Raw genomic sequence first — 10191 nt, 5'->3', positions numbered from 1 at the left:
GAGAGAGAGAGAGAGAAAGAGAGAGAGAGAGAGAGAGAGAGAGAGAGAGAGAGTTTGCATTGATTTTGAATTAAAAGTTACAAATAGTTTACCCAGAAATCGATTTCGCAATTCTCAATAAGTTGACAAGCAATCCTAATTAATTTTTATGAATGCATATGTTTGTATTATGTATAATGTTTTTTGATTAACTTAGAGTGGTCAATTTAATCTTTTATCCATCAATGTCTTATTTAACACCAGACCAATTGATCAAAAAATCTAAAACACATATTTAACAACTGATTGATTGAATTTGAAGTTTTCAAAGGAAAGAATGTTGACTTATAATTACACGGTCAGCGGTTATATAATTGCTACTGTACACAGCCCTTTTTGACAACTTGCAGTGCACGGTAGCGAGATTGGGAACAATGAGGTGACAGACACACGTGTACATGTATATATACACTCACTTCCTAAGATCTGAATGGCCAGTCAGCGATTATATAATGGCTACTGTACACAGCCCTTCTTGACAATTTTTAGTGGGGGGGGGGGGGTTGTCAGCTATTTGTCGGCTATTTAAACCGCAACCTTCGGAACAATTTCTCCTATCAGTTGTTAAATTAAATTAATAAAATTTACTTAGCACTTAAGGATATAAATATATATGAAATTGTAAACAATGAAATAAGTGCATAGAGTACTGAAAACAAAAACAAATTTAGTAAATGCAATTATTATGCATTCTTCAATATCTAGGTATTCAACTCCGGAAAGTGATGACGAAGAACAACATACAGAAACAACCTCTGAACTTTTACCACTGATTCAAACGGATAAACGTGATAATGCAGTCTTGATTGAACAAGGTATTAGTGCAACATAGCATATTACACTACTAAGTCATAAAAGTACTGACATTCCATTTTTTACTGATAAACTGATACATTTACTCAAAATGTATTAACATTACTGATGAAATTAGAAAAGTTCTGACGTTTTTACTGACAGTACTGAGGAACTTGAAAAAGTACTGAAAAACTTAGACAGTACTGATAAACTCAGAGAAGTACTGACACGTTTTATTGATGTTGCTGAAAAACTTAGCTAAGTACTGACACCATTGTTCGTACTCCCGCTAGAGCTTAAAAGGTGTGAAATTGTATTAAATAATGTATTGTGAATGATAATAAAGAATAAAAAATTATTAAACTTATTAGTAACATTTTCCTTAAATGAACATGTCAACTTTATATGTAATTTTATAAGTGAAGTAGAAATTGAGCCTTATTTAAAAAAACAAAAAACTGACAGATTTTATTATATTTATGTTGTTAGCATAAGGTTTAATAATTATTTAGAAACGAAAAGTCAGTAAAAAAATTGACACTATTGAGCTATACATCAATAAACTTGATCACCCATAACAAATCATAGCTATTAGCATTCGACTTCCCGTATTACCCGTCCGCGGATTTACGGGGAAACTTGACCCACCCCCCCCCCCTGCCCTCCTTGCACCCTCCATGGAAAAATCCAATTTTTCACATTTGCATAAATATTAGATATTGCTCAGAACTCCCCCCCTCCCCCCCCCCCCCCCCACACACCCGGAAAACATAAACAATATTTCACGCATTTTACATTCTAGTAAATCAAGGCGCTGTGTTTCCGTATACTTCTGATTGCGGTAAGCTCGAAGCGCTTATGACAGAGGCAGAAGGTGTTTATCTGTGATTTTGTCTTTGTGAAATAATATAAATCTAGAATTGAATCCTATCCATCTACATTGAAGCTTGAGGAGATTAGATTTTATCTAAACATCTGACTCAACATTGACACAAATCAAGTTGGACTTGTTTATACTGATAAACCGTTTACATATATCATTATTAATATTTGAAAAAATTAGCGTGTTTTGTAAAAAAAAAAAAAAAAAAAAACAAGTGAAGGAGCCAGGTAACATAACATAATTAGCACGTGCAGATAATCACACACCGATCGAAATGATCACCTTTATTTTGACATTAAGTCAAAATGTGAAGTAAATTAGATAAGATACTAACGTATTATATCTTAATCATGTAAACTGCAATCGATGATTACCATTAGTTTTCTTTTTTTAATAAAGCATGAGAAAGAGAGAGAGGGAGAGAGAGAGAGAGAGAGAGAGAGAGAGAGAGAGAGAGAGAGAAAGAGAGAGAGAGAGAGAGAGAGAGAGAGAGAGAGAGAGAGAGTTTGCATTGATTTTGAATTAAAAGTTACAAATAGTTTACCCAGAAATCGATTTCGCAATTCTCAATAAGTTGACAAGCAATCCTAATTAATTTTTATGAATGCATATGTTTGTATCATGTATAATGTTTTTTGATTAACTTAGAGTGGTCAATTTAATCTTTTATCCATCAATGTCTTATTTAACACCAGACCAATTGATCAAAAAATCTAAAACACATATTTAACAACTGATTGATTGAATTTGAAGTTTTCAAAGGAAAGAATGTTGACTTATAATTACACGGTCAGCGGTTATATAATTGCTACTGTACACAGCCCTTTTTGACAACTTGCAGTGCACGGTAGCGAGATTGGGAACAATGAAGTGACAGACACACGTGTACATGTATATATACACTCACTTCCTAAGATCTGAATGGCCAGTCAGCGATTATATAATGGCTACTGTACACAGCCCTTCTTGACAATTTTTAGTGGGGGGGGGGGGGGGGGGGGGGTTGTCAGCTATTTGTCGGCTATTTAAACCGCAACCTTCGGAACAATTTCTCCTATCAGTTGTTAAATTAAATTAATAAAATTTACTTAGCACTTAAGGATATAAATATATATGAAATTGTAAACAATGAAATAAGTGCATAGAGTACTGAAAACAAAAACAAATTTAGTAAATGCAATTATTATGCATTCTTCAATATCTAGGTATTCAACTCCGGAAAAGTGATGACGAAGAACAACATACAGAAACAACCTCTGAACTTTTACCACTGATTCAAACGGATAAACGTGATAATGCAGTCTTGATTGAACAAGGTATTAGTGCAACATAGCATATTACACTACTAAGTCATAAAAGTACTGACATTCCCATTTTTTACTGATAATTAAAACTGATACATTTACTCAAAATGTATTAACATTACTGATGAAATTAGAAAAGTTCTGACGTTTTTACTGACAGTACTGAGGAACTTGAAAAAGTACTGAAAAACTTAGACAGTACTGATAAACTCAGAGAAGTACTGACACGTTTTATTGATGTTGCTGAAAAACTTAGCTAACTACTGACACCATTGTTCGTACTCCTGCTAGAGCTTAAAAGGTGTGAAATTGTATTAAATAATGTATTGTGAATGATAATAAAGAATAAAAAATTATTAAACTTATTAGTAAATTATTTTTTTATTTTATAAGTTGACAAGCAATCCTAATTAATTTTTATGAATGCATATGTTTGTATTATGTATAATGTTTTTTGATTAACTTAGAGTGGTCAATTTAATCTTTTATCCATCAATGTCTTATTTAACACCAGACCAATTGATCAAAAAATCTAAAACACATATTTAACAACTGATTGATTGAATTTGAAGTTTTCAAAGGAAAGAATGTTGACTTATAATTACACGGTCAGCGGTTATATAATTGCTACTGTACAATGCCCTTTTTGACAACTTGCAGTGCACGGTAGCGAGATTGGGAACAATGAGGTGACAGACACACGTGTACATGTATATATACACTCACTTCCTAAGATCTGAATGGCCAGTCAGCGATTATATAATGGCAACTGTACACAGCCCTTCTTGACAATTTTTAGTGCACGGTAGCAAGGTTGGAAACAATGAGGTGACAGAGACATATGTTCTTGAATATACACACATGTCCTAAGATCTGAATGCTTGGTACTGCTAAACAATAATACAATATATCGTTTTAACACCCCTGAATACTTTCCCCCCAGTTTTTCAAGTAAGGAAAACAGAATTTAAAAATTTGGATTTAACAGTTCTAAGAATTTCAAACATGAAAAGAAAGAGTTTTAAATTCGGAACAGCATTTGACACATTGATATGAACTAACACTTAACTGCTCTCTTATATTTTTCATTTTACAGATATTTTGTTTGAAAACATGTATGCTATTTTTCTCAGTAAAAAGATCTGATGTTAAAAAAGATCACTATCCATACATTTCATTTTACTTTGAGTATGTTTTATTGTTTGAAAATGTTCGAAAATCTTGTACAATCTTATTCATAGTAAAGATATTATACCAAACTCCATTCAGAAATGGAACACTGAATTATCCATGGAACTGGAAATTAATGTTTCAGTTAAAGAGTTCTTTAAAGAATGTTTTAAACAAGTCCTGATACCTCAGTACAGTGGCTTCAGTACAGAATTCTTTTCAGAATTTTGCCTACAAAATACTACCTTAAAACAATTATTGTGAGCACTGACGATTGCTGTTTTTTTGTTTTTTTTGCAAAGAAGATGTAGAAAGAAATCTACATGTATACATTAAAAGTTTAGAAATACTGCCCTTATGGAATAAACCCAGCATGCATATATATTGTAAAACTACAATTAGAATTGGATTTAATGTTACTAATGTAATCTTAGGTGAAATGACGTGATCAAATGACATGATTACTAATGTAATATTTGGTTAAATCACGTGATCAAATCCTTTAAAGCCCGAACGGCCTCTTTGTAGATTTGATCACGTACCAACCGATTTCATGTCCTGGTGACTTTTTGTACATTGATTTTTATTACTTATATTTACGTTTGAAAGAGACATATCGTTCAGAACTGTTAAAATTACCGATATTTTAAGTTTATAATTATCCTTGCGACAAGCGATAAGCGCGTGCTATGATCATTGTGACGTTATGCAAAAGTTCATACAGAATTGAACGTTTTCGCAATTCTATAGGTTCATATAAGAACACATATCTGCAAATGTAAATATCTGCATATGGCAAAACATTGAATTAAAACATGTTTTACGTCTGAAAATAAAAAAAAACCCGCGGCATTCCTAGTCATTTGCAAACATCCAACTATAATTCCACCCCTTCCTATTTGTACAACACGAATTTATGTGTACGAAATAAAGCCCCATATTACATTTTTCTTAATTATGACACTTTTTCTTATCATAATTTTGTCAACATTAAACAAATTAAATATAACAGACCCAGTTAATGCTTCAAAATTAATATCAGTAAATATAAATGATACACTGTATCTAGGTAGCTTAACTAATTAATGTGGAAACATAACATACAATAAAAAAAGAGCAGATAGAATTTCATTCAGTAATAGTAAATTCAACGGGACCAGTATATTTTAGAACTTGGCTTAAATTCTCCTCCACTTATAAAATAACATATAAAACTAGATCTCGTTACGAGTAACGAGTAGGTCTTTCGCCCGCTTTTGTTTTATATGATACGATGAAATATCGATACTTTCTGCCAAATCTGAGATCCTGGTGAAACTAGGATTTTTGTCTTGAGACCAGAAACGGGCGAACGGAATTGATTAATGAAAATAAAAGCTGTTTTTTATACATTTGTTATCATCACATTAGTGAACATCACTTTTTATCAAGCTAGAAGAAACACCACAGACAATCGGTGAAACTTGTTAAAACATGAATTGTTTGAACTCTTCGGTGACGACCGGACGTGACGACGATTCAATCAACATAATGTAAACACGGATACATACTTAAATCTATCATCCCACAGAGTTTGGTTGTTCAAATCATCACCGTTTTTTAGATCTCGTGGAGTCATTGTTTTTTTTGTCTCTTGACAGGAAACGGACAAACGGAAATGCTCAGTGAAAATAAAGAGTTAATTTTTCTTAAACATTAGACCTTTTCACTTTATTGTTTATCAATTTTACTTAAACTGTAAAAAGAAAAAGTTAAATTTTCAAACAGTTTGGTTTGTTTTAACCCTTCCGGTGAGGACCAGAAGTGACGGTTGATAAATTGAAAGCGATTGAATGCATTTTCTATCGAATGTCTATTATCTATATAAGTTTCGTGCATTTATCAATTCACTTTTTTGAGATTTCGTGGGTAAAACATTTATTAAAAAAACGCTTTCTGAGATATTTGAGATTTCTCACCGGAAGTAGATTTTTTTGTTTTCATTTAACCTCGGATACATGACCCATGTAATTATTATAACTTATATTTCAATTCTTTATTAAACAAATTCATTGCAAAAGAAAAAAATAAATTAAAGTGGTTTCGGTGACAACTGGAAGTTATGACGAACAAAACAAAAAAAACTTAAAGACATCTACAACTATGGGTCTATAATCCTACAAAGTCTGAATGCTCAAGTCTTTATCATTTTTGAGATCTCATTATCACAAGCTATTTGTCGCGGGACAGGAAACGGACAACAGGAAATGAACTTTGAAAAAATGAAAAATGAATACTCAAGATATAATTTTTTTCTATTACTCCTTAAAATTTCAAAAAAATATATTGAGCCATCTCTGAGAAATCGTGTGTACAAAAAAGGGGAACAAATTTCGTACCCAATTTTCGATCCATAGTAAGCTCTTAGAACGGCGCCAATGGCGTAAAACAAACACAATAAGCACATCTTCAGACTATGGTCTACCTATCCTGAAAATTTCATATTCATATCTCTAATAGTTTTTTAAATGAAGCGTGCACAAAATGGGTCGAAAAAGTTACAAAAGCAGCAATAAATTGGTATCGGAAGTGACGACGGCAAAAACATTAAAAACTAGATAAATTCAGGTCCATTCCTATCATCTGTGAACAAATTGTGTAAATCGGTTGGATAGTTTCGACTGCACTACATTTGTTGAAAAAAAAAAGAAGAAGAAACTGTACGAAAACTATAACCTTAATTAACATTTTCTTTCAAAGAAAATGTTTTTGTGCCGTTACACGGCTTATTTTGTTTATTTATCAGTTTTTGTCCGTGTTGTTAAATTTGTGTATGTTCTGTTTATATCCGTGTGTTATGATTTGTGGAACTCAGTGTGTCTCGTGCGGTTCGTGAGGAAACACAGTAGAAACATCAGTAACTGTCAATATTTTTCATGTTTTAGACCACAATGGAGTAAGTTAATTAACTTTGGTAAGTTTAATAATAATGAAAATTCATAATTGTACATTCTGATTATTCTAAGCCTATAAATTTTGACTATTTTTATTATCTTTAAAAGAAAACATTTGATGTCGTTGTCATGTCATATGTGCTTACGTTTGTCTTTGTTTTGTTGTAGTTATTACCACTGTCTATTGTCTAAATAAAATTATTAAAAACGATGGTAGAAGCGTGACATTATTTATAAGTGTAATAATCATTTAATACTTTATTATTATTCAAAATACATTATTTAATCAAATCCACTAGCTTTAAGCTCTAGCAGGAGTAAGAACAATGAATTCAATGCTTATCAGTACTTGTCAGTACTTTAAGTTTTTCAGTACCGTCAGTAAAAAGGGTCAGTTCTTCTCTAAGTTTCAGTACTGTCTAAGTTTATCAGTACTTTTCTAAGTTTCTCAGTAGCGTCAGTAAAAACGTCAGTACTTTACTAAGTTTATCAGTAATATCAGTACATTGTCAGTAGATGTCTATGTTTATCAGTAAAAATGGGAATATCAGTACTTTTATGGCTTAGTATTGTTAATAATATAATTTATGCAGCAAAAAGACATTGACTTTTGCGGGGAACTAGTTGGGAAGGTTCAAACACAAGAGAATGTTTTAATCTGTAAATAAAAAAAAATCACAAGAAATTAAATAAAAATGCATATTTGTCTTCTACTTTTTATCTTTTCTATTTAATTTTAAGTTAATGAAGAAGAAAAGAAGAAGAAAGAAACATTAGATGTACAAAGTATGTGTTCAATATGGCTTATTATTTATATATCATCTGCAGCATAAAACATCGGCAATTAGTTACTAAAGTTCAAACAAAAAAAACCATATTTTTGATAAATTGTCAAGATAAAAAAATATCAGAAATAATATTGAAAATACATCTCTGTCTTTCAAATTTTATCTTTTTCGCTTAATTTGAAGGGGAGGAGGAGGAGGAGGAGGAGGAGGAGGAGGAGGAGGAGGAGGAGGAGGAGGAGGAGGAGGAGGAGGAGGAGGAGGAGGAGGAGGAGGAGGAGTCAATATCTATTAAAAAATATCAACGGGATAAAACAGAACCAATTTCAAAAGGTTTGGTAGTAGAAAGTCAAATAATTTTCTTATGCAAACAAACCCTATAAAGACCAGGCTTCTCTGATATAGTATCGCTAATCCTGCCGTTCGTCTGAAAAAAAAACCTTCCTAATATTTTACCTTTTCTTTACTGCTACTTTGTCAAATTTAACACAACGTGGTACAAATTATCTCCAGGGAAGACTACATAGCAGAAACAGCATTCAGAATCTTTTCTGAATAAACCCTGTAAAATATTTCCTCAAAAAGTACATCACAATAAATAAAAATATTTATATTCATGCTTTTGTGTAAAGTAAAAATTGTAAATTATTAAATTTGTGACCCTAAATTAAACTGGGGACTATGAAGGGGTTAAATTTCATCATAAAACTACATGATAAATACTCTGCACCTTCTTCTCAACAATGACACTTTTACAAAATGTGATAATACTATTGTAACGTGGATGAGCCAAGCGTTTTCTACAAAACAATTAAGATATTTTGATCTGATGAAAGGACTATGTGCGATATGGTCTAATATCTGTCCCTAATTTTAACCAATTTTTAAATAGTGTCGTATAAAAATCAAATCTTCATAAATCAGTGAACAGTGGACGCCTATCACTGTAGTCTTGATTTTGACCACCATTGCTCATTGGCTATTTATCTATGACGTCAATTTTATGACCTTATTCCCGCAAATTTGCAAACGGATGAAAATATTCTAATTTTTGCTGTATATTTTGCATTCGGAAGTATAGAGCGCAGGTCTGCTCAAGTGCGATTTTAACATATGTTTTTCTTCAGATAATTATACACATTATTCTAAAAAATGGTACTTGAGCAAGCCTGCGCTCAGTTTCCTAGTCGAAAAATCATCGGAAAACACCCATATTTTGCCTCAAAACATCAATTTATCAACATTAGGCAATCTTCATGACGTCATTTCTACACTATAATGTCACTGTGGTGATAACCTTTTGCACCATTCTTTTAATATGATTTAAACTATCTTCACCCTTATTTTTAAAGCGCTTTATAAAACTTAAATTTTAGGGGCAAAAAATGCATAAAACCGCACATAGTCCTTTATTAACAAATGAACATATAAGATACATTGCATATTTTAACCAATTTCACACTCGCTCACACCAATCAAAACAAAACAAACATTTCTTTTTTCAAAGAGGCGTAAAAATGCTATGCTAAATTCCTTCTTAAAATCAAAGTTTGTGTTGTCTACGCCCTAAAATATTATTCCTTTTTGGCCGTCACAGTTCAATACTTAAGACATGCCATATAATTTATTTATCTTTACACGCCAAGTGGGACATTCATACACACGAATTTGTGTTTTAAAAAGTTATACGTCTTGGAAGTTGTATAGATGAATATCCATGCACTGTGACTTATTTTAAGGGTTAATGGGTTTTATTTTCAAAATGTGAACATTTACATAATTGACTTTAAAAAGTAAAGATATTAAAAAAACACTGACTGACATTTTTTGACATCTACAGAATAACATTTGAACCGAATTGTAAAACATTTTATTATACCGCACTTTGCTACTTTATTATACTGAAATTTATACTGTATTTTAACTGATACTTAATTATATGAAAAACTATCAACATTGATGTAGATTTCATTGTAAAAAGAGGGGCCCCAAAGAGAAATTATATACAGCATAACACACTTTATTTTTTTGTACAAGTATTTATCATACTCTAATTCATTAAGGATTTCTAATGAACAACCACAATTTCAGCATCAATCGTATAATTATAAGCAAGATATAGAGCTCACAATTCTGCTAGGCTTGAGTCATATTTTGTTCACATGAGTTTATTACATTCAGCTTAAGATTTTTAACTTGGTATTTCCTACTCAGCATTTAAAATGAAGAAAAAGAATGGCCTCAGATGTGAGTGCAAACATAGAGTCGTGAACAAATCTCTG

General features: G+C 31.7%; 1 long non-coding RNA gene across 1 annotated transcript; it reads left to right on the top strand.

Moving 5' to 3' along the window:
• The first annotated feature begins 758 nt into the window (after positions 1–758).
• Positions 759–7911, top strand: LOC117685966 (uncharacterized). The gene is made up of 3 exons (XR_010708390.1): positions 759–854; positions 2923–3033; positions 7866–7911. It is a non-coding gene; the product is annotated as an uncharacterized lncRNA (long non-coding RNA).
• Positions 7912–10191: the final 2280 nt, after the last annotated feature.

Source organism: Magallana gigas, chromosome 8 (assembly GCF_963853765.1).
Source record: "Magallana gigas chromosome 8, xbMagGiga1.1, whole genome shotgun sequence".
NCBI lineage: Eukaryota > Metazoa > Mollusca > Bivalvia > Ostreida > Ostreidae > Magallana > Magallana gigas.
This window is presented reverse-complemented; position numbering and strand designations above follow the sequence as displayed.